Genomic DNA, 25,963 nt, shown 5'->3' with positions numbered 1-25,963 from the left:
GAAAGAACAAATCCTTTGGGATTTTCCAGGAGACTTCTGGAAAATCCCAAAGGCAGTTTGAGATCAGTAAGACGTCATATAGGGCTTGATTTGCAGAAAGTAGAGATAGCTGGATAGGAACTAGGTTTATCACTAGGTGTTGCTTATCAGCAACGCTGCAGGGTGTGTTCTGTTTTTCCAGAAAAGCCCTGCAGGTGGGTTGTTTTTGTCTTCTAGGAAAAGCTCTTCTCAGAAAGGGTCTTCTCTCCGCAATGCCCAATGCAGGCCGCCATTTTATTTTACTTAAGAGGAGCACTGAGAGGCTTTGCAAGGTTTCCCCTCTGCAACTAGTCATCTCTATAAATGCTTCTATAAATGAACCCTCCCTTATTTCCAAGCTCCAGGCCATAGCACCAATGCATGTCCCAGTCATTTGGCCCAGACGGTGGCCTTGGCCATTGGCCATTCTTCCTTTTACGGATCTAAGGTCTGCACCACTTGATTCATGGCCCTGCCTTGCTGGAGTTGGGCATCTTCATCCAGGGGCTGAAATCTTATCACAGTCTGACAAGTCCCTCTCCTCCCTCCACACAGACCCATGTCCACTTCCTCCCTGGTGTCTGATCCCTGTCCATCCTTTTCAACTTGCCCCCTCTACAGTCTTAGATTTACAGTTGCTCCTGAGCCAGGTCTGGATATCTTTTGCATTCCTTGAACATGGCGGTTCCCATGGAATGAACATCCCTAGAGCCAAAACCGCGAGCTTCTCTCCTGCAGAACCAGCCATCCCTGCCAGAAATCTGAAGATGGGGTTCATTCACGAGATCACATGAAAAGTCCCTCAGCAGTTCCAGATTTAACAAAGGTATTGTGCTGTTTCTCAGAAATAGTCATAAAAATGAAGTGCTCTAGGTGAACACACATTTCATTAACGTTCATTAGACAGATATTTAATGAGCACCTACTAAGTGCTAGCACTCATTATCCTAGGCCCTTAGAACATGCAAGTGTTAGGTCTGGTGAATTTAGACTGATTGCTTAAGTACAACCATATGTGAACGCCAGTAGGGTGACCCAAGCTGAGACAACATCTCAGGATTCATTTTTTTTTTTTTCTGGTGAGAAGGTGAGTTTATTGAAGATGCATCAACAAGGAACTGGAGGAAAACTAAATCTTTCCAAGACCACTTCAGAGTGAGAAGAGTTGTTTGGGTTTTTATAACCCCAAACAGACAAAGAAATGGTCAGAATCCAGAAGAAAGCAGAGGGAGCATGTCCATGTGATGTGGTTGACACTTTTACAGTTCTAGGGACCACAGAAATGGGTCTCGCCAATATCTCCAATGAGGAGAGAACATGCAGGCACAGTACTAGGAGCGTGGTTTAAATACACAAGCACTTCAATTAAAACGGAGGACTAATTTTTTTTTTTATATTGTTTACTAGGGTTATACTAGATAATGGGCAGAACATAATTTACTTGCCTCACCTCTTTTTTTTTTTTTTTTTTTGGAAAAGAAAGTTTTTTTATATTTAATTTGGTGGCCAAACTTGACTGGCTCTGATGTCTTTTTATTTAATTTGGTGGCCAAACTTGACTGGCCCTGATGTCTTTTTTTTTTTTTTTGCATTTTTTTTTCCTTTTTAATTTTTATTGTGATTGTTCAGATACCATACAATTATCCAAAGATCCAGAGTGTACAATCACTTGTCCCTGGGTACCCTCATAGAGCTGTGCATCCATCACCACACTTAATTTTTGTTCAATTTTTAGAAACTTTTCATTACTCCAGACAAGATATAAAGTGAAAGATGAAAAAAGAAAAAAAGAAAAGGAAACTCGAATCCTCCCCTATCCCTAACCAACCCCCCTCAATTTTTGACTTGTAGTGTTGGTATAGTACATTTGTTACTGTTTATGAAAAAATGTTGAAATACTACTAACTGTAGTATATAGTTTGCAATAGGTACATATTTCTTCCCTATATGCCCCTCTGTTATTAACTTCTAATTGTATTGTCATACATTTGTTCTGGTTCATGGAAGCGATTTCTAGTATTTGTACAGTTGATCATGGACATTGCCCACCATAGGATTCAGTTTTATACATTCCCATCTTTTGACCTCCAACTTTCCTTCTGGTGACATATATGACGCTGAGCTTCCCCTTTCCACCTCATTCACACACCATTCAGTGCTGTTAGTTATTCTCACATCTTGCTACCAACACCCCTGTTCATTTCCAAACATTTAAGTTCATCCTAGTTGAACATTTTGCTCATACTAAGCAACAGCTCCCCATTCTTAAGCCTTGTTCTATATCTTGGTACCTTATATTTCATGTCTATGAGTTTACATATTTAGGATTCATTTTTAATTTTTTTTTAATTTGGTAACATTTATAAAATTAAAATTGTTCATTTGTCTGGATTTATTAGCAGTCTGGCTATGTCTGTACTGTTGTCCAATCTTTTTATGAAAACTCTGTAATCCCATTTCTCAATGGCAGAACTTAGTACAAATAACAACAACACTAACCATATGAGAAATAAGACCTTGAGGTGTGTTGTTCGAGAAGGGCAATGGAGAGACCAAAGTTGTTCATAAGGCCTTGGAATCTGCACACCTTAGAATGGTCAAAGGGGCCCCTGGAGCTCTTTCAATGAAGCTCTCAGGAGACAGAAGAAAAAGACCTTGACACTTGGCTGTTTCCTGAAGGATCTTGAAACTCCCTTCATGTGCTGCTGCACCAGACTCAAGGAGGGTGTAAATAGTCTGCACTCTTCTTGGTTCTTCTGAATGGTGCTTATTCAGCAAAATCAGATGCAATTCCAGATATATTCCAGGAATTCTGCTTTAGAGACCATCCTTAAAGATGGCAAATGATGAACAGTTTTGTTTATCATTTCTTCATCATTTCCAGGATCAAGTGTTATTTACAGAGAAAGTCCCTCTATAAAAAATGAACACTGATCAGCTGGTGGGAGGCCAGGGGAGAGTAGCAGAAAGCAAGAATTTACTAGATCAGTACCAGCGAGAGCAGTCCTTTTCTTTAAAAACTAAAATTAAAGATTGCAATTATCTTAGTTTATTTAAATCTAGGCTAAAATTAGTGTCACTTTCTTTAGCGTGGTATTCCATTGAGAATGTGGCTACAGAAAGGCTGACAGAAAAATGCGTTACAATTTTATCTGGGCTTCTATTATTTAATGTATAAATCTATGACATGGTAACAAATAGGATGGTTTCTAAGATACGGCCTCTTATAATATTTCCTTTTAATAATTACTTATAAAGTCCTTTGTTAAGCAGAAAGGGCATATCACAGTTAATGGCAAATAAAAACAAGGTATTTTTAGGTTCACTGGCTATTTTGTCCTGAAATTCTAGTTAAATATTCATTGCTAGTTTAAATCAGTTATGGTAACAGAAAATTTTTAGCCTTGTGTTTTGTGAAAAAAGAAATGATGTTTTAGATGTGGAGTCCAGTAAGTCTAAGCAAAAGCTGGTGATGTTAATTTCTGTGCGAGGAGAGGACGTGGCTTATTAAAATAGCATCCAGGCCCCAGTTTGCAAACCTGTGTCTGGCTAAGCCGTCCTGTTCCTGACACAGCTTTTTCAGAGGTCTGGTGGCCTCCCCGGGGCTCTGGGCTGTATTGTGTGTCTGTTGGGCTGTCACATTTATAACAGGGGCTCTGGAAGTGTCTGACAGTTAGTGGAATGCCAGAGCAATCCTGATGCTGATAATTCTCTGTCCTTGTTAATACAACAAAACACCATTGATGAAAGTATGGCCTGTCTTTTCATTCTTCTTGTGACATCCAAGGTGACGTGGAAAGGCCCGGCCCCTCCTGGATCACTCTGAGACTTTGCACAGTGGCCCCCAACCCACTCCCTGAAATTGTCCTTACACTGTCGCGGCTCTGCTGTTGCGGTCCTCTCTCTCCCTTTCCTCCAGCAACTCTCTCCTCTTTCTCCCAAAGGCAGCTCTTCTCTGAAACTGGCTGAGACTTTGTCTTGCCTGAAAAGATCCACTGTGGGCTTTTTTTTAAACTTGAAGATAAGTTTGAAGGTCATGTTTTTTTGGACATCTGTATTTTTTCTTTTGCTAATTGTTTGATGTCATTATTTTACATATTTTCCTTCGGGGACACAGTTTTGCAAAGATTCATCAAAAGTGACTTTTAAATGTTGTGAAAACCAATACCACTTTGGGATTGGGTGTACCTAGTACTGGTTCAGTGGGGTCCACACCCTAAATAACAGCTGTCTTGACTAAAGTCGTTCGGGTTCCTGGAAATAATTTCTCACCCCTTATCCCAGGGCCTTGAAACAAAATATGATCCTATCTGAACTGTAGGACAGTATGCATGTTATGCTGTCGATGCTGCTTCTGAGCAACAACTGGGAGGCATTTTGGTGATAAAAAGGACAGATTAATTATTTGGTCAGATCTCCACTCCCAGTGATGAATTTAATACATTGTTGCATAATGAAGTACAATTTCCTGGGAGGAGTGAGTGTCTTAGTTTTCCAGCTGCTAAAACAAGTACCACACAATGGGTTGGCTTAACAACAGAAATTTATTGGCTCATGGTTTCAGAGGCTGGAAGCTTCCATTCTCCTGATGTCAGTATCTTCTGACTGTTGGGTTCCTGGCTTTTCCGTCACATGGCAATGCACATGATGACATCTTCTTTCTTTTCCGGATTCTGTTATTTCCTGCTTCTGGCTGCTCCCCATGTTTCTCTATGTCTGACTGTTACTCCTCTAATAAAGGACTCCAGGAATCCAGATCAAAGCCCAACCTCATTCAGCGGAGCCATACCTTAATTGAAGGAACATCTTGAAAGATCTTATTCACAATGGGTCCACACCCACCGGATGTCCAAGAACACATCCACACTGGGGTACACAGTTCAATCCACCATTGAATGCTCACTTTCTTGCATGTTCAAATTCTTTGATCTGGAGCTCATATCATAATTAGCAGGATATTCATGAGAATTGTACATGGCGGCCAAGAAAAATGTTGTTATGTTGAATAATTCATAGTCTCTCTTTTCTCTCTCTCTCTCTACACACACACACACACACACACATAATTTTCTCCATGTGTATAAGGATTAATAGCATTTCTATAATATATATGTACACCCACATACATCTGTGTAAGTGTAACAAGCGTGAATCGTGGTTTCATTTTTATATTGGCAACAAGGACCGTGAATGCTAGGGTTGTAAACAGTGTTATTTTACAAAAATATTTAATAAGATTTAATCAATTAAAATTTCAGCTTTGCATAAATTTGATTTAAAATTCTGATAGCCATTCATTAAATCTCTGTCTTTTAATTTATTAGATAATTTTGAATGTTTTAGAAGAAAACATATTTTTTTAAAACAAACGAAAATAATTTTTGTGTTTTTAGAAGAAAACATTTTTTAAAACACATGAAAATAATTTTTGTGTTTTATTTTATCTTCATTTAATTTATATTTTTGAATAAGATAATTCCAATTTTGTACACTTGGAATAGAATTAATTTTGCCTTTTTAATCCTTTAGATTATTAGTGTCAATGGAATACAAATTATGTGAAATACTGATTTCACATAATTGGTGATTTTCCTGAAATGAAGGCAAGAAAATAATTTTTGTGGAATAAATATATTATACTTTATTAATTATGCACATATTTATTTTTTTACTTACCCAAATATTCTCTGGCTCAGCAAGAGAGCACCCATAATAATTATTAAATACCATTTTCTTTGCTATTTTGCCAACTTTCAGTCATATACAAGCCTAGCTTTACATACATTTTTTGTTTTTTGTTCTTATGGCTGTATATGTGCCCAGTTAGAATGATAACATATTTCACAGTCTGTTAGTTCAGTTTATAACCAAGATATTTACACAGGTGACATGTAGGCCACCATTTGTACTTTGTATCCCCAGCTTGTCAAAGTCAGGCTGTCTTGGTCAAAACTACCCCATTTCACAGCACTGAAAGGTGGAAGCAACGCAAGTGTCCATCAACCATGGCATGAATAAACAGAATGTGGTGCCTACACACGATGGAGTATTATTGGGTCATAAGAGAGAGTGAGATTCTGAGACATGCTTCAACATGGAAGAAACTTAAAATATTGCGCTCAGTAAAAGCAGAAAGACACGTAAGGACATGCTGTATATTATATGATGTCACTTACTAGAGATGACTAGAAAGAGCAAATTCTCAGAGCCAGAAAGCTGACTAGAGGTTGCCAGGAGAATGGGAGAGGGTGGAATGGGGAAAGGGGGATTGTTTGTCAGAAAGACACAAAAACCAAAAACAAAACAAAACTGCCCCCATTACCATGCCTGTCTGTGGTGCTGAGCTTAGAAATCCTGATTCCTTAGACTTTGTCTTGGTGTAAAGGTAAAAACTAGGGACTTGATTCTGCCACCCAGATTCGTAGCCATTTTACAAATATGATTTGCTGAAAAATCATAGTTTTACCTCCCTAATAGGTTATATTCATTTATAGCATGTGTTTATGTATTTTCTTTTTCATTTGATTGCTCCTAGGCCATCACTATGCTGTTTTAATTATTATTATTTTTTAAGATTTATAATATTCTTTAGGCTTTGTCTTACCTCATTACTTTTCTTCTTCAAAAGTTCAGATGAACTTAATGTTTGGCAAGATAAATACAGTTTTCTTCTCTGTTAAAACAGGAACAAAATACTTATGAAATTTGGAGGCAAAAAAGAGAAAGAAAAGGATCCAATAGTTCATCCATCTATTACAGCATTATTTTTTCTCCCAGTCTTCTCACTCAGGCTTTGGGAACTATGGAAACACATTTCTGTATGCTGAGGAGTTCTGTTCTGCTCTGCTGAATGAAGGAACCCTACGCAGGTGGGCTGGGAACCCAGGGCAGGCATCCAGCCCTATTCACGGGGCTGAGGGCTCTTGTCCGGTTGGTGGGCTGACCCTGGTGAGGTGGCTGGGGCTTTCAAGGCCTAATGTTTAGCAGTGAGAGATCCAGGTGTGAAGGGTGCTGAGGCACCCATGTGGACAGCCCTAAGCAGCAACAATGAGAAGTTGCACGAGGAAACCATGACCTCGAGAAACCTAGGAGAGGCTGAGTGTCTACAGATCTGTCCTGCTGGGGCAGAGGCACAAAGGGAAGGCACTAGAAAGGGTTAGGGAAGGAAATGATGCTGTAACTGGAGGGTCATCCTAGGAGGGAATTAGGGTAGGATGTAAGTCAGAGGGGATTGCTGATGGGTGATTGAGGCCAAGCCTGGTCTACCAACAGGGTCAGCTGTCAGGGCAGAAGCACTACAGTGGGGGAACTTACTGGTGGCTCAGGGCTGCTCAGGAGCTCAGAATCCTGGGTCTGAGGTTAACCAAGATCTATAGACCTCGTGGAGCTTTCCGAACCCTCACTGAGGACCAAAATATCATGTAACAACCCATCAAACTACTATGACATTATTTTTCCTAGATCTCTGCTTATTGATGTGTTCCAGTGCTATAGGAAACGTACCACTTTTGAGGTAGGCAGCCTAGAAATGCCTGCAAGAGCCTGAACACAGAGCCATTGGGCTTCCTTCCATGAAAACCAAGTGGGAAATTCTGCATTGCTCAATCCTTCAACAACACCCTGCCCAAGTCTTGCAAGGATGACCCCTTCTTGGTGGAGCTGCTCTCATGTAGCATAAGGTTTGTACGGCTTTCTCAGTATCCAGAGGCTAAAGATATGAGACCATGGATTTTAGAAAGTGCCCCTCTTCAAACAGGACTGGTTAGATACTTTGTAGGCATAATGCAAAAACGACTGAGAAGTTCAAGATGGCGGGAGCAGAGCATGAAACCAAGCATGGGATCTGTTGCAATTGTGCAAATCATGTGCCTATGAAATGGGCCTGTCTCCAAAAGTGTCTTGATGGTGTACAACATAAGAAAATAAAAGGCTCCATGAATTAAATGTTTAAGATGGGTAAGGGGTATCACAGTTGTCCTAGGACAATTTTTTTTTTTTCCCTTCTTGGGAGTCCCAAAATGAATAAGTTGAGAATACTTAGGAAATCAGTGTTAAAGGAGGTGGGAATTCCATTAGGACTAATTGGAGGGCAGAGGAAAAGAAAAATAAGTATCCAACCACCCAAGTGCTGGTGGGGCGCACACCATGATGATTACACTTTTTGCTCATCATTATATAAATTACCAACAAGTGAAGAAATGCATCATGTTGATGATATTGACTAACATAAGTAAAAGCAACATGAAAAGTTACTGAGGGGAACAGAAGGTAAACAATGATAATAATACAAATTTCAAATGATCAGGTAGCATAAATCAGACTTTTGGAAATTAAAAAGATAAAATAATGACAAGACTAAAATATAAGGGTAAATAAAACAAAAAATGAAAGGTAAAATGATATAAAGTACTTAAAAAATGGTAAGTAAGATAAAACCAGAAGATAAAGAGACAATTTAAAAAGAAAGTGTCATTAGAGCTATAATTCGTGCACATAGACTATACTACAGGAGGGCAAATATATGATTTCAAAAGCTAGGCTATTAAAGCGAAGTCCTTTAAGTGATGCAGTAAGGTAATGAACAAACAAAAAGCCAACCTTCCTGGGAAACCAAACCAGAACCAAACCATGGGTGTCTCTAATGCATGGAAGGAGCTTCCTCAGGTGAGACTCCTGGGGATGGTCCCCAGAGTAGAGCCAGGATGTGGCGAGTGGGTCTGGACGCCTGGTGGCATCTTACATCTCCAGAGTCTGACTTCTCGGTACCAGTGGGGAGTTGCCACCCTCAGTACACGTCCAGCCGCCCAGCATCATCGGCCAGGCCACTCGTCCTTCTCTGTTCCCCTTTAGACCATGTGCCAAGGAAAAATTAATGCAATCACACCAGAGTACACGATCTGCCCCTCCTGCCCCCACATCTGCATGGGAGAATCCTTGCCATGCCTCCTTGCTCCCTTTCTACAACTGAGCTATTGTCTGTGTGTGTGCATGTGTGCATGTGTATGCTTGTGTGAGCACGTGTGTGTACACACACAACCTGGAGCATAAAGTAGTCAGATTTCCCTTGAAAGACAGAAGTAAGGAGGGCAAATGTAAGATTTCAAATACACTACAGAGAATGAACCAGTTCTGGTAGAAAAGCAGAGAGCAAAGAGGCCAAGAGTCACACTGGCTAGTTTTCCTGGATATTTTTCCAGGGACTTATCTGGACAGGAGAGTGGAGTTTCAGGAAGTAGTTCTCAGTTGTAGAGAGATATTGAGAATGATTGAGAAGGGGTAGGAGGATATTAAAGAAAATGTGCTTCTCAGTTTTTCTCTACTTTCCCTTGGGCAATTTTTTAAGAACCTGAAGGTCTGAATCCCTTTCACCTCTTTGTTTTTCCATGACACCTGGACCAGGTGAGGTACTTCTTTGCTTGCAGCTTGCTCAGTAATTTTCTATTGAACACCCAGCAGTTACAGCAGTGAGCATCCCTGCTCCCTGTGAGCGTCTTTTCAAGCAAAAATGCTACAGCAGCCTGTGTCACAGAGAAGAGCTGTTTACACAATCCAGCTTTTCTCCTATTACCTAAGTGACCTCCAGGGAGTCCCCAAACCTTCTCATCCTCCTTCCCCTCATTTGTAATATAGGAATAATTAACAACATCATAACATTATAATATTACCTATCAAAATAGCTAATACATAACAGCTCTCTAACAGGCCTGCTGCAGAGGGTCAAGGTGAAATGTGGGTTGTTATCTGGAGCTGATAAAAAGAAGCCAAATGCTCAGATGATTGAGAGGGGCTTTCCCCCGGCCATGTACAGAGCCCCGAGTTTATCTCTGAGTTTGCCTGGGGTGAATGCCAGGTCTCCTCCTCGCGGTGCTGCCTTCTCCTGGGGTGGCTGGTATGGGTTCCACCTGAGATGTCTCAACCAGGGAAACTCCAACATTGACTCTGGGTTAATTATTACTCATCCCACATCTCAAGCCTTCAAGGACATGGGCCTGCCTCTGTTGATGGCTTGGAGACCCAGCGGTCACGGTGGAATGCCACTTAGCAAAGAAGGCGTTCGTGTGTGTTTGAGACTGAAGGGGCACTTGCTAACTTAGAGGGAAGGACATCAAAGGGAGTGATGTTTTTGAGAGAAGGGGGAGGGAGGAGACAGTGCGGGAGTGCGGAGGGGCAGAATTCCCAACCCCAGGACCTTGGTAGTTCAGTCATTCCAGGCCCTGCTCTCTTGGTCTCCTCTCCCCCACAACCGTCTCTGACTCGCAACTCTCCTTGTGAAGTAGAAATAGAAACACTCCTGGACAGATGGGTAAGAAATTCATTAGGAAACCAAAGACCTGGAATATATTACATGAATAATGAGGAAAATATATACATTTTTGTCATAGTAGAGTATTTGAAATGCAAGATAACTGATGCTTGTACCGAGTCACAGCATCTGTTGTGTGTCTGAGTCACGCGCACCGTTGGGAAGGCTGTCTGTCAGCCAGCTAGAGCGGAGCCCAGATGTGGCTTACAATGGGCCCTGGGCTGCGCTATTCTCCCTGGGGCCCCACCTCGCCCTCCATTTGCAGGCTCCCCTAACTGCCTCCTCATCTTTCTCTCAGCCAAGCCAACTCACCACTTGAGGCCACCCTTGAGGAAGTGGACTGAGAAGGCCCAAAGGAGATGACAGTTTGGCCATAGATAATCCACAAAGTTGAGAAAACACCCTTCAAAGATGTCAGCTGGCGTGTGCTGGATGTATATCTGCTAAGCAACAGGGATATTCTTTCCAACTCTTGCTTTTTTTCACCCTTAGAAAGGTGTCTATTTTGATTATAATGGTGCCAAAAAAATTTTATGGCTTCTCGTGGTAGCCGTTGGAAGAACATTTATTTTATTTGAGTGTACTTTGGCCTAATGGGAAAATGAATGAAAAGTAAGGGAAATTCCTCCCTCCCTGCCCCTGTAGTACATTAACTCACTTTTCTGCAATACCTAAATGTTTCCAACTCAGAGATGATCTCCAATGATACTTGGTGATTTCCATCTTATTGCACACTGGAGATGAGGCTATTCAGAAAATAATTACATTTAGCATAACATGCCTTCAACAAATAACTTCATAGGCTGTGTGCATGTCCATTCCTGTGGTTCACAGACTTGCAAGAATGCCCTTCCCCTGAGCTAAAAAACTACACACACGCTGTGAGCGTTACTATTACAACACCCAGAGTCTGTAGCACCTTTAACAACTCCCCCCAGGTAATTTATCTCATTGGGATGTGTCTGGTTTCATGCCTGTCTTTTCAAGTACCCCTGCAAATATCTGGAATATGGAGAGGGCTCTTATTAAAGAATGATACTGATTTTTTGGTTTCTTATGTGAAATTGGCAAACCATCCCCCTTTCTGCTAAGCTGCAAAATTCTGACATTGAGAGTGGCTGGCTATGGGCTTATGGTGGCCCTAGATGTGGATCTTTCAAACTAGTAGTTGAACTCATCTCACAGTGAAGTAGTAGAATGTGGAGGGTAAAATCCTGGGCTTTGGACTTAGTAGACCCGGCTTGACCATTTGTCAGCTAAACATATTTTTTCATCTCCAGCACAGAGTTATTGAATATTGGGGGATGTGATGATTTAATGAGATAATAAGCCAGGCTCTTTTGCCTAGTATATAAAGAGCCCTCAATAAAAGTTAGATGCCATTGTTGCTTGCGGGTTCCCATGGTTCTCTTCATGTAGTCATATATGCATGCATATATGCATAATGTCTGTATATAGGCACAGATATGTGTTAACATATATAAGACTATGCACCATATGTGCACATATCTATGGATATATGTCCACACACATGCACACATACACACATATTTATATATAGAGAGAGTGCACTCTATGTAGGTGAAAATGTTGTTTGGTTCACCTTTATTTAGTCTTCATAGAATTTATCTACATGGAATACATAAACAAATACTAATCACATATTTTTCAAAATGGAAAATCTCTAAAAATATAGTGGATAAAAATATAAGATACATGTGTAATTTTTCATAAATATATAAACATCAATATATATGATATATGAATATATATATGTATAATTTTTTCAAATGAAAATTTGAACTTGTCCCAAATCAGGAGGGGAAAGATTTGAAACACTATCTTAAACCAGATTTGCATACATACATGTCTGCTTCTGAACTATTTTGTTCTGTTAATGCATGTCTTTTCTTGTGTCAAAACACAGTTTTAATTATTATAGTTTTATAGTATATTTTCATATTTTGTAAGACAATTTGCATCTCATTTTTTAAATTTCATTGTTATTCTTGTATATTTTCTTTTCCATATGTATTTGAGAATCAGCTAATGAAGTTCCAATAAATTCCTGTTATAATTTTGACTGGGACTACATTGAATTTATAGATTAATTAGGATGAAAACAGATGTCTTTATGATAACAAAAACTCTTAGCCAGGAATAGCCTACATTTCTCTTCTTAGGTTTTTTTTTTACATTTTCCAGTGGATATTACCATTTTCTTTGCATAATTACAGCACATTTTTTGTTAGGTTTAATTTAATGCATTTTATGGTTTTTGTTATTATTGTGAATGGAGTAGTTTTTACTATTGAATTAAAAAAAATTATAATAGAAATTTTCAAAAGTATATGCAAGTTGAGAGAACAGCATAAGGAACCCTTATCTACCCCAAACCTAGCTTCACCAATTAACTCATGACCTCTCTCAGTCCTCCCTCCTGCCTGCTTATTTTGAGGCAAATCCTGGATTTTATATCATTTCCACCATTGACTCTTAGATGTTAGTTTTGGGCCTGGAAACTTACTTAACTCTTATTAATTTTAATGACATGCTAGATCATCTTCTTTATTTTTGTTTTTGCTTCATCTCTCCAGTCCCCAGCGTGGTCCATAGCATCATAAGGTAAGGCAAGTCCTTAAATGTTTATGTATGGTTGGTCAGAATAGCAGATGGGTTCTTAATGAACTACTGTCATGATCACGGCGTGCTCACCTAGGCGTGTCCCCCACAAAGTCATCTGAACCCCAGTGTCATGTGACACAGACAGGCACTTACCAGTACACAGCCCCCTTTCAGACTCACACTTGGGTTTAGCCAGAGCAACTCTGGCAACTTTACTCCTTGGTCATCTGGGGACACACACACACACAAAAAAAATCCTACAGTTTGGACTGACCTCCCCCACCGTGCCAAATCCGTGGGGCCCGGTGGTCAGAGGCGTGTGTCTTGGTCTCTTCTCCTGGGAGCAGCAGCAGCTGCCAAAAGTGGCCCATGTTCAGCAGGACACAAACCTGAACCCAGGCTGGCTAATAATTTATGTCGAGTGTCTATTGCTCAGGACCTGAATACACTGTTGAGCGTTAACAGGGATAGAATATGCAAGTAGAGCATGCAGCAGTACACACGCAGCACACGGCACGCTGAGGTTTGCCAACTGTGGGGCCCACCTGAGTTTTAGGAATAGAGGGCTGCTTAGTTTCTTTTCTTCAAGAGTCTGTAGAAAGAGATGAAAGCCTCAGGCAGGGCCCGGGCATTTCTCAAACATGAGCACCAGGCTGATAGCTCATTTTTAGTCCCGGCTTTTGGAGATCCCCTCTGTGGGACACAGCTACACAGCTCGGGGACTGCCGCCTTGGGAGAGGCCTTGGGCCAACCCAGCCTCCTGGTTTACCCCCCAAAAAAGCAAACTGTGTTCTTGGACATCAGTTTCAGAGGCAAGAATGTGCCCTTCCCAATCTCACTCTCCTGTAAAATAATGCACAATGGATGTTGTCCAGTTAGTACAAATCCCCTTTGAAATTTTTGTTTGACATTTAGCATTATCCATCCTGTTACTGCCTGCCTGCTGGGTCAAGCAGAAATCTTTTATTTTCTCTGAGTCTGACTCTCTCAAGCAATTCCCTGGGAAGAGGTCTGCGCTCACTTTATCCATCCCCCAGTCCCTGATGGCTCTTGGTTTTAAAAGCTGTCCTCATGGCACCTGCTCCTGCTTAGTCCTTGACTCCAGTCTCCCACCTGGTTCTCCTCCAGCTCTGGTGTGGCTTTCTTTGGTTCGCTGATCCAAAATGGAACCAGCTCAGTTGTGTACACCGGCTGGGGAGATTTAATCTCATTTAAAAAGTAGTGATTCTGAAATTCCAAAACACGGGTTCAGGGCCGATGTGGGTACGGCTTACTACGGGGCCACCCTGGGGAAGGCATTTTATCTCCAGGAGCCTCCCGGTGGCTGCATCTGTGAAATGGGGGGAGTTGTCACCTCAGACCTGATAACGGGTATGAAAGTGTTGGGCGAGGTGTGTTGTTTCCATTAAAAACCCTAGAGCTGCATCTGACTGGCATGCACCAGACGCAGGCCTGCGTGTGTACACGCTGAAGTACATCTGTCCCGGTGCTAAACAGCTGCCACCCCAGCCCCCCAACCCCCCAGGGTGCTCCTCCCTTCTCTGACGCCTCAACCCCTGATCTCTGCTACCCCCTCTCCACCCCCACCTTCCCACTATCCAGAAGCCAAAGGGTTAATGCCCCGGCACTATTCAGAAGACTCACAGTTTTCTGCCTTTTGCGTCAAGTAACACATTCATTTTCAGCGATAGCTAGAGCTTAACCCAAACGTGAAAAATTTTAAAATGCAGAAATTGAAATTGACCACTTTAGGCAAATTCCCTCTCCCTTTCTCTGAGAGGATGAATTACTGCTGCTACCTTCTGGGTAAGATAAACTGACTATAGTTGCCCTGAATGTGTTTGTTCCAATAGAATATTTCAAACGGTGTAAGAAGGCTAACTTATGTGTTTGGAAATTCACCGAGGTGGCAGTTCAAGACATGCATGATTAAGCCCTGGCCTTGTCAAAGAGGAGAAAATATTTTTCTCCCAAGTTTCTTACGGTTTAAAAACTCTTTGTGGCAGCACAGTGGGCATCAGTCAAAACTCTAAGAACAGCTGCTCAACTGTGAACAAGAGTCAGAGCGGGTGGGCACATCTGGCAGCTGAGGGCCCTTTCTCACAAACCTGCATCAACGGCAGCGACGGACAATCAGTCCTGTGAGGTGGCCCTTGGCACGTGTGGCAGGTGTGTGGGTTTGCAGCCGCCGGGCGTGAGAAAGACGTGCTCCAGCCTCAGACCGGGGCGAGGGGTTGGCTTGTGTCCCCCAGTCCCGTAAGTGTGACCTTATTTGTAAATAGGATCTTGGAAGATGTCATTGGTTAAGAGGCCAAACTGGATCCAAGGGGGCCTAATCCAACAGGACCTGGGTCCTTGTAAGAGGGGGAGACCCAGACACAGAGAGAGAAGACGGAGGCCGGGATGGAGTGATGGTGTCACAGGCCGAGGAGCACCGAGGATCACGGGTCACGGCTAGGAGAGGCTTGGAGCGGACTGTCCCTGTGGACGGTGAAGGCGGCGTGGCCCTGCCGACACCCTGATTTCCCACTTGTAAACCCAGAACTGTGAGACAATCAATTTCTGCTGTTTGAAGCCACCCGGCTTCTGGTACTTTCTCACGACAGCTCTGAGAAACTCAGGCATCCGGGATGGCTGTGTGGTCATTTACGTGGTCTCTTCGGTGGGGTTCCTTAAGCTCCTTGGCACGCATAGGTTTCTAAATGTACAACTTCACAATAGAGCTCTGCCTTTTAGAATGAAATCAGGAAAAAAAAAAAGTCAATACATTGCTCAGAGATATATTTAAAAACCTCAGGCAGAGTACCTGAGGAATTGTCGTAGTGGTTATCCGTCTGGCAAGAGTGTGAGAAGAGGGCAGCAGGGAAGGAGAAGGAAGGGAAAATTTTACCTCTATATCATTTTTAAACTATTTAAAATTTTGAGCCCATTAAACATGTGACTTATTAACTATTCAATACATGATAAATTTAAGTTAAAACTGATGAAATAGGTACCTTACCATCGATGATGCCAAATGAGATCTTTAACACGAAGCCTAAAGACAAAATATGTGAACCCTTAGCCGTCTGATGAAACATGTTAGCATTGTTTTTTTCACTAAAAGGAAGCTGAAGGTTTTGAAAATTGATTTTCATTTTTATAGATCACAGCCTACACAAAATGACAGCAAAAATGATGGTGAAAAATAGAATTAGAGCAGCCAGCTGGTCCCTATCCTGACTCCTAGATGACAAGCCTGAGCGGCTGCCCATTCTCTCACCCTCAGCATGAACTGAGCAGCTACCACTGCCAGCTGCCACCTCATTGCTGGGGTGCAAAAGTCAACAGAGCATCAATAAGCCTTGCCTGGGGGAACTGATCATCTCTTTTCATCCTCACAAGGACCTGCAAGGGGTCATTTAAAAAAAAAAGTCATTTCAAAGATAAGGAAACTGGTTGAGAGGGGTTGCTTACTCAACATCAAACAGCTAGAAAGTGGCAGACTGTAGTCTGGTATCCACTTTACTTCATGAAGCGTCAAATCACACTGGACAGTTATTCAGGTGTGGAATTACAGAAATGAGAAATTCATTAGATTTTTGGAGAAATTTATTATTTTTATTTATTTATTTATTTATTTATTTATTTATTATTTTTTACTCAACACTGAAGGCACATTAGAGAAATAAAAAGCACAGGAAGGAAAATTTATTTATTTTTATTTATTTATTTATTTATTTATTTATTTACTATTTTTTACTCAACACTGAAGGCACATTAGAGAAATAAAAAGCACAGGAAGGAAAACAGAAATCACCCTTAATACTCCAGAGATAGATAACTTGTAATTTTATGGTCTTTATTTTTTGCAAATAAATTAGTAAATGTTTATACTTTCAAAATACGAAACCATGGCAAGGGGAGGCAGAGACTATGGAGGAAAGGAAAAGGGCACTATGTTTGATTACCTGCAATGGCACTTTTTCCTGCTTTCTAAACAAGGGGCTTACGTTCTTATTTTGCACTGAGCCCGTGAATTCTACAACTTGCCCTGCGGAGAGCTGCGTCTCAGCGGTGGAGCAGCCTTAGGGTGTGGCCACCTCTGGCCCAATCAGCTTGGAGCTCAGGGTCAGGTGACACAAAACATGGTTGCCTCTGAATGTGCCTGGGGCAACTTCCCTGGGCAGTGTCCCCCAGAAGGGAGGCCAAGTTTTGAAGCAATTCTATTTTGCTAGGCTCCCTGCATCCCTCTTTTGAGGATACTTGTTGCATCACTATGTTTTAAACAATATTCTGCCAGGTTCTGGACATAACATTTCTTCAGCCTATCAAATAGAAGAGGGCCATTTTTTTAAAAAATTCAGTTTTATTGAGTTTTATTTAGTTTTATTCAGTTTTATTCACATACCATAAAATGATCCATGCTGTACAATCAACTGTTCACAGTACCGTCATATAGTTGTGCATTCATCACCCCAATCTGTTTTTGAACATTTTCCTTACACCAGAAAGAATCAGAATAAGAATGAAAAATAAAAATAAAAAAGAACACCCAAATCATCCCCCCTCATCCCACCCTATTTTTCATTTAGTTTTTGTCCCCATTTATCTACTCATCCATCCATACACTGGATAAAGGGAGTGTGATCCACAAGGTTTTCACAATCACACTGTCACCCCTTGTAATCTACGTTGTTATACAATCATCTTCAAGAGTCAAGGCTACAGGGTTGGAGTTCGATAGTTTCAAGTATTTACTTCTAGCTATTCCAATACATTAAAACCTAAAAAGTGTTATCTGTATAGTGCATAAGAATGTCCACCAGAGTGACCTCTCGACTCCATTTGAAATCTCTCAGCCACTGAAGCTTTATTTTTTTTCATTTCGCATCCCCCTTTTGGTCAAGAAGATGTTCTCAATCCCAGGATGCTGGGTCCAGATTCATCCTGGGGAGTCATATCCTGCGTTGCCAGGGAGATTTACAACCCTGGGAGTCAGGTCTCATGTAGGGGGGAGGGCAGCGAGATCACCTGCCGAGGTGGCTGAGTTAGAGAGAGAGAGAGGGCCACATCTGAGCAACAAAGAGGCGCTCAGGGGAGACTCTTAGGCACAATTACAAGCAGGTTTAGCCTCTCCTTTGCAGTAACAAGCTTCATAGGGGTAAGCCTAAGAGGGTCATTTTTTAAGGACTTCTGAGAAACCAACTTTTAAAAAGGTGTCACCTCCCTTTTATTGGCCTACACTCTAGTTTTCACTTAGTAGGCTTCATGTAAATTAGAAAACAACCACTTATTTTGAGCAGATACAAAACAGGAAATGATGTGAGGGCATTTAAACATTGCAGGTAAAATTCAGCCTAATGAATTATTTCTAAAACGGAATTTCCATGTAGTCTGTTTGAAGAAGAGTGGTTAATGAAATTTTAGATTCTAAGTCCTTTTTGTTTTTTTTTTTGTCTTTATTTGTTATTTAGATGTGCATGTGTACAAAATAACCCCTTTCTCTTTTACTGGCAGAAGTGTCTAACTCCAGCTTTTATCACACAAAAATAATTGAGGATGCACAAATCTTCCCTCTCTGGCTGCTTTCCTGGTGGGGCTGTGCAGGAACGCTCCCTCCCCAGAAATCAAGAACTCCTACATTAGTGTGTAATTGTCTGTGCATTTTGTCAGGCACCCACCTCCACGGAGCTGCCGCCCACGTCCACACTCACATTCCCCTCCCCTCCCCACCAGAATTGCAGGGAGTAGCGATACAATCCCAAATGCTAGTAACAGAGCAGAAAGTCTGAAGTTTGCCGAGAACACAGGTTGTCCCCTTCCACGAAGTCCCCAGGAGCACCATCGCAGAGGCTACACAGCTCTTGACAACTACTGTTCATTGAAAAGTAAAAACCTGTGCTTCGACCTACTTTTCCCCTCCAGGTGCCCCATGGAGTTGATGCCCACATCTCTGCAGGCCAGGAGGAGACTGGGTGACCCGGGTGACCCACGGTCTGCTTCACCAGGCTTTTCACAGCTTGTTCTCAACTCTTTGAACTGCATCCAAGCTCCTAGTTCATGATGTCGTCATTGCTCACCAGGGACCAGTGCAGAGATCTGGTTTCGTATCTGAAAATGCAACGCACCTGGGAACCACATAATGATTCTACCAAGGCGCACTGCATCAGATTCCTTCCTGGGAGCTGGTTGTAGGCCAGGGTCTGATAACGCAAGCTGAATACTTCAACTCCAGGAGACGCTTAACTGGAAAAATCAAAACTGATCTCTGCTTTTCCTTCTGACTTAAGTCTAAACCATATATGTGTATGTTCCAAATACTCCACAGGACTTAAGAAAACAAAAACAAAAAACCAAAAAAACACCTTGGGGGAATAAGAGCTAAAATGTATTTCCCATGCTGAACTTGGCCGGACTTCAGGGTCCTGAGGGAACGTTGCCAAGCAGCATATGAAATGGGCAGGTGAGCTGTGGGAGCTTAGGCAAATGACTCAAACTCGCTGAACCAGGATGAAGTTTCCTTGTCTATGAAGTAAGGAACGCAATTTCTGTCTCAAAGGATTGTTGTTAGGATGAAATTAAATAACAAGAGTCCATTGCTCGGTACTCAGTATACATTCATCTTTTTTCCTACCTTTGGAAAATACCGAAGTAAGCAGACGCACTGCGTTTCCCCGGCTACTGACCTCCACCACCTGGCGGCAACCGAAACTGGGTGGGATTGGCGCCTCTGGGGCTCTAGGGTGTGTCTTCATTGATCTTAGCTAATTGGAGTTATCCTGTTCCTCTTCCTGCCACAGTGATTGGTTCCAGCAACTGTTGGCCAAAGCCAATCAGCATACATCAGTCACTGGGCCTCAGGGATTGGTTCACGGGCGGTCCAATCAGTGCAAAGCTCAGCAATTTTTTTTTTTTTTTTTGTCTCGCTCTAGATGTGAGCAAAGTCGTAACCTTGGTTATAAAAAGCAGGAAACAGACACGAGCAAGCACTCTTTGAGCAAAGCTGAAGCTGGACTTTCAAATTACTTAGCCATTCTGTGCCACTCTGTAGTACACCAACTACGTCTCTGAGCTTCCATAAGGAGAGATATTCATTGGAGTTTTGGATCTAGATCTACAACTAAGTGAGAAAGCGGCTTTTGCACAGCTTGGAACTTTTCTAATGGATTTTTTAAGGCCCAATCTTTCACATTAGCTGCATGGGTGAACCGTCTACTATTAGACAAAACTCAGTTGTGTATGGGAACTTCTGTTTTCCCCTGTGGTAGGAACTGCAAGTAGGGAGAGTTACCTCTGAAATCTCACCAGACCTGAAAGTTTAGCACAACACTTACCATTTACCACAGTAAACTAACTTCGAGAAAATTCTCCCTGAGACATAACCCTAAAGAAGAAAAAGACTGTCTTTGTTAAAATGGCATTGCAGCATTATCTGCATGTTTTAATTAAAATGCTAAGAGCATTGCATTTTGTTGTAAACACTCTTGATAAAGGGACATATATAAAGTACACTATATTAGCACATGACCTCCTTCCTAATCTCACTTCTCGAATGTAACCACAGTTAACACTATCATTCTTAATATTTTCTTTACATAAAGGAGCATGTAGGAGACATTTTTGTAAAAGTCCTAATTTGTGTTTCAAGAAGATTTAAGGGGATACTGTATCCATGAAATAATACTGCAAGCAAAGAAACATCAGACCAACCAACCAACTCTGTAGCCAGCTAACTGCCAGTGGCGTGGGACTGGTTGAATAAATTTTGTATCAGCTGGAAGAATTCATCCATGACAAGGACTGAGGAGGAGCTAGAGGCACTGAAGTGGAAAGGTGTCTAAGGCATACTGTTCAGGGGAAAAAAGCAAGTTACAAAATTGAATGTAGAGTATCATCCTTTTACAGAACAATAGTGTAATTTTGTACTATTCTATAATTATTATTTTGTAATTCAGGATACTTTTGGAGACCCATCTCAAGTTTTAGGGTCTATTATTAATTTCTGGGTGTCAGAAGAAACATGGGAAAACTCTCTTTGATACTGAAATGATGCTTCATCTTGCTTGAGCTGCTGGTTTGGGCTCCCCTTGGTCTCTACGGGATACCACACACCCTTTTTGGCTAACTAAATCTCTGTATGCTTCTTTAAATGTTATTAAATCCTGGAAGGGATTCTGGAAGGGATTCAAACAATATGTGTCAGAATCCACCTTGATTCCCAGAATCCCAAGAGTGAACAATCAGTGATCATCATTTATAATAATTAGCAAAACAGAAAAAAAATTTTAGAGTGGTATAAAGCAATACTATGGAGAAAATCACTAGCTAATGAACAAACTACTTCAAAAGAAACCAGAGCAAACATTTTCCCGTGAAACACACCTATATAAAGAACGGGAAAATGTTAACAAGTGTTCTAGGGTGTATTCCTTAAAACATCCCAGAGGATATTGTACCTGTAAAAGGTGAGCAGGCAGTCAGAGATAAAGAGCAGAGATCAGGCAAAAATGTGCAGGGATGAAACGCACAGAGGCAGAATTTGAAATCCCAAATGGAAGCAGTGAGTAATGGATTCGATACTTTGGGAAATTGGATCAATTAAATAGATAACTGTGAGAAGTTCTCCTAGTACTTAAACATAAAAGTTAAGGATATGAAGGAGATGAGGAAGTGAGAATGATGAGAGGAAAAAGAAAAGAGACATGGATCATTGTTCAAGGGGACCCCTTGTCCATATTGCAATGTATAGAGCAAATGGAAAAGAAGTATTAAAACAACTAGAAACTTTCTTGAGCGGAAGGAAGAACTGTACCTGCAGATTGAAAAGGCTCATTAAAAATAAGGCAAAACTGATGAAAAGAGCTCAACTCTGAGACAGCATAGCAGCACTTTCATATTTAGGCATAAAGAAGGAACTTGTAACAGAAAGGGAAAAAAATAAAAACAACAGCAGAAACCAAAACAAATCAAGGAACCGAAAAAGGACCAAAAGTTGGTCTGGCCTTAGACTTCTCTGCAGAATGAAAATCCAGAAGGCGATGGAGTAGTGTCCTCAGAATTTGGAGAGGAAATGATCATGAAAGAAGAAGAAGAAAAAAGGAACTCTCCAGAAAGTAAAGATCAAAACATTTGGACAAATAAATCAAGAGAGAACCTGAATATTAGAAATGTAGCTCTCTAAGTCTATTTCTACACATGTGCAAAATGTATAGCCCTCCTTGCCTGTAAAATAGTAGACACAGAAAAGTACCAGAAGAGAGAAGAATGTTGCAAAATGGAGAAAAAACTTTCTGTGTCAGACAGCAGAGAGAGAAGTCAATCATTTGCCTTTAAAGCAACTCAGAGAAGATCTCTTTCTTTCTAGGCATCCCACTAACATGCTTAACTTTAGGTTGAAAGCATTGCCAGATGGTTTACGTACTGGATTTTTGTCCGGAAATACTTTCAGGAAGCACCCCAATGCATCCCCTTTTCCAAAATTCCCAAAGAGCACAGGTGTTGCTTGGGCAGAGCCTGCACTCTTGCTTGGAAGGCAACTGCAACCTGACAGTTCAGAAGATGCAGTGCTTAACTGGGAGAGGCGGCTGCCCTGCCAGAGAACAGTGGAAGAATCCCACTGGGCTCTCCTTCCTTCTGATTCTGTCCCACAGTAGGGACGAGTTAAAGGAGCTGGCTCAGCCTGAGGCTGGTGTGTGATGCCCGAGAAGTTTGTTTTCAGAGCCCGCCCAGCCCTGCTCCTGCACCTCCTTTTCCTTTCTCCCCAACTTCAGAGTTAGGATCTGTGCTCAGAAAGCTGCTTTGCTCAGTGCCCAAGTGTCCACTGTATTTGCCAACCTCTTCATCTCCGTTTTATTTCTACACCTGGAATTCACTCTATCCTCTTGATTTCGTTTATCAGAATTCTGCCAAAGCTTTGAATATTGGCTGCCCTTGGAAGCTAAGCTGGGCTGGCACCACCCTGCAAGCATCCTGTCCTGTTCCCCACCACGCTAACTCCTAGTCGGGAAGCAAAGCCGGCTGTGGCCTCCTTTCCAAAGGAAGATGCCTCGACTTTATTCCCAAACTCCCTAGTTCAGCTTCGATTATAGGAAATTTCCACTTTTTTTCTTTTTCTAATTTCCCATTCCAATGACAATTAATGCAGTTTCAGCTGATTTCCAGTCCCTTCCCAAATCCATTCTGAGGACTCTTGTCAGTCCGTTTTGCCCTTCTAAGTTTTTGAGGGTGCCCAGGGTGCTGTGGAAACAGCGGCTCCCTGCCATATCTATCACCCTTCCTCTGGTTTTAGCCTGGCCGCAGGACACCGGCTGACCCCCAGGGTCTGTCCAGGCCACCTCTGAGCACATGCTCTGATTTTCCAAATGCCATCGCTTTCCCCTGTGTCTGCCCTGACACCACCTCCTCCCCACTTCTCGGCACCCTTCCTAGAGTGGCCTTCTGCTCTTGCCTGTCCCTGGATCCAGCCTGACCTTGCCACACACCGGGACACCCTTTACATCAGCCCCCTGAGGAGTCCAATCTCTTACTCCAGTTTGCACTGGACAGGGCTCTGTTTTCTTTTCTGTCCTGGCTATATCTTGAGGTCCCAAATGCCTCCTGGCCAGCCCTCCTCAGGGGTCACCAAGGCCCACCCCAGTGTCCTTTTGGGACTGGGTCTGAGTCATATCTGAAGATGGTTCTTTGCCACTCATTTCATGAGTGTTTCTTTTTTTCTCTGACTTATTGAATGCTCCAAATTATAGGCCGCATTCTAGATTATTTGGCAGGAAGCTGGGTTAGTGCTCAAGGTCATGAATCCCAAGGGTCTGTCCTTTACCCTGTACTGAGAACTGGGCTTCACAGGCAGCCAAATTGGGTTCAAATTGTGCCTCTCCTAGCTGGAATGACCATGGGCAAGTTGTGGGACCTCTTTGAGCCTCAGTTTCTTCATCTGCAGTAGGAAGTTAATCCTACCAGTGTCCAGGGTTTTTGTGAGCATTAAACGGGATCAAGAGTGTAACAACACTAACAACACAGTGGAGCCTCAGTCAGCGTCACTTTTCTTTCCTTCTCCCGCTGTGTCCCAGGGGCCACATCTGGTTCTTCACACAAGCTGCTGCTAAAACCAGCCTTAAATTTTAAATACAATCCAGATCAATTTGACAGGAAGCTGCTTGATAGTTGGAAAATATTGCTATTTGTGAGGTGGAAATAATTACCTAGGTGTGTTTGGAAAATATTGTTTTTTGCGTTTTCTGAGTAATGCCATTCACATTGCCTGGTTGTTCTGAGCTCCTTCTCTGTGAGATGCTGGTGGCTTGAACTGTGTTCCCCTCAAAAGAGGCATTTGAGTCCTAACCCCTGTCCTTGTGGGGTAGTTCAACGAGGAAAATTATATGACTGAGAATTTTACATTAGCAGAGTCAGAAATAAAACATGCTCTGCTTCTGGCTTTTTATGCCATTTTAAGTGGGACTTTGGGAGGTCTGTCTAGGCAATTGATTTTGAAACATTTGGCTGTTCAGAAAGATGCAGAAATTGGATAAATTTGTAATATATTTTTAAATGTATATTGAAAGAATGGTTTCAATCTAGCATCTTGCAGACATTTCCTCATATCCTACTATCAGTAAACAACTTACCAAGTATGCACAGTGTATTCTCAGAGTGAAATCATGTCCTCAGATATTGACTTAACTCCTATGGAGCTGATGCTATCTCTTGGCTAAAAGCTCGAAAGAGATTTCAACATCAATTATGGTCCCCTCTTCCCATGGTGCTGAAGCACTGCTAATTATATAATTTTCTTTTAAAGAAAGTGAAATCAAGCTTGCATTTTATTGACCTAATGCAAGGCAAATCCCTATGGTTTTGAGACAGAGCCTAAAAAAGGCAGCATGCACTGCACCTCTCATCTCTAATCCAAGAAACCCAGTGATGGAGGAGTAAGTCACAGAGGATTACGGATGGTAGAGAAACACAGAGCAGGGTCCACAGGGACAGAGGCCAGGCACAAATCATCAAAACCACTAACAGTCCCAGTTGTTCTGAGCATATCCTCTACAAGCTGATTGTTGTGGGTTTAATTGTGTCCCCCCAAAAGGTACGCTCAAATCCTCACCCCTGGTCCCTGAATGAGATCCTGTTTGGAAATAGGATCTGTGAGGATGTGCTTAGTTAAGATGAGGCCAAAGCTGGATTAGAGTGGGCCCTGATCCAGTGTGACTGGTGTCCTCATAAGAAGGAAGAATGGGACATAGAGATGCACTGGGGGAAGGCCACGTGGGTAAGGAGGGGGCAGAGGGCTGCATCTGCAAGCCAAGGAGAGCTGACGAGTGCCGGCACACACCAGAACCTGGAGGAGGCAAGGAAGGGCTCTCCCCTAGAAGTTCAGAGGGAGCGTGGCCTGGCTGACATTTTGTCTTTGGGTGCCTGGCCTCTAGAACTGTGAATCAATTTCTGTTGTTTTAAGCATCTGGGCTGTGCGGTACTTTGCTCCAGCAATTCTAGAAAATTAAGACAACAATGACATGGACCAGGAGTCAGCATTAAAAAAGACTACCCTGGAAGTCTGCCTGCTTCTTAGAACAAGGTCCAGAGAAAGCAGCAACTCCACGTGGAAAGTGGCTTATGTGGAGATGACTCCCAGGTAAGCAAGTTTGCCTTTTAATGGAATTTGAGAGAACATTGCATGAAGCCCATTTAGAAGGAGGCCTGGGCTTGTGGCAGTTTACAATCACGAACTTTGTTCAATGAACTAGGGAAAGTGTTAAGGAGAATTTCCAGCATATTCAAACCAAGATCTAGTATTACTAGATCTAATGTGCTAACTCAGATCCTCACATAAAGATTTATATACCCGAGGCCATAAAAAGTTTAACATAAGATTAGAATTTCTCAGAACCCTGGGGGATTTCTTATAAATTTTGTTTTAGTATCACTTTTCTAAAATGGCCAGATTTTCCCTCTCTACCAAATAGTCTCTTCAAAACACATATTAGGAGGGTGCTAGCATACATTCTATAGTCTAGCATATAGAATAGATAAAGTTGATAT

The sequence above is a fragment of the Choloepus didactylus genome, chromosome 9 (assembly GCF_015220235.1).
Source record: "Choloepus didactylus isolate mChoDid1 chromosome 9, mChoDid1.pri, whole genome shotgun sequence".
NCBI classification, from domain to species: Eukaryota; Metazoa; Chordata; class Mammalia; order Pilosa; family Megalonychidae; genus Choloepus; species Choloepus didactylus.
Note: the sequence above shows the minus strand (reverse complement) of the source record.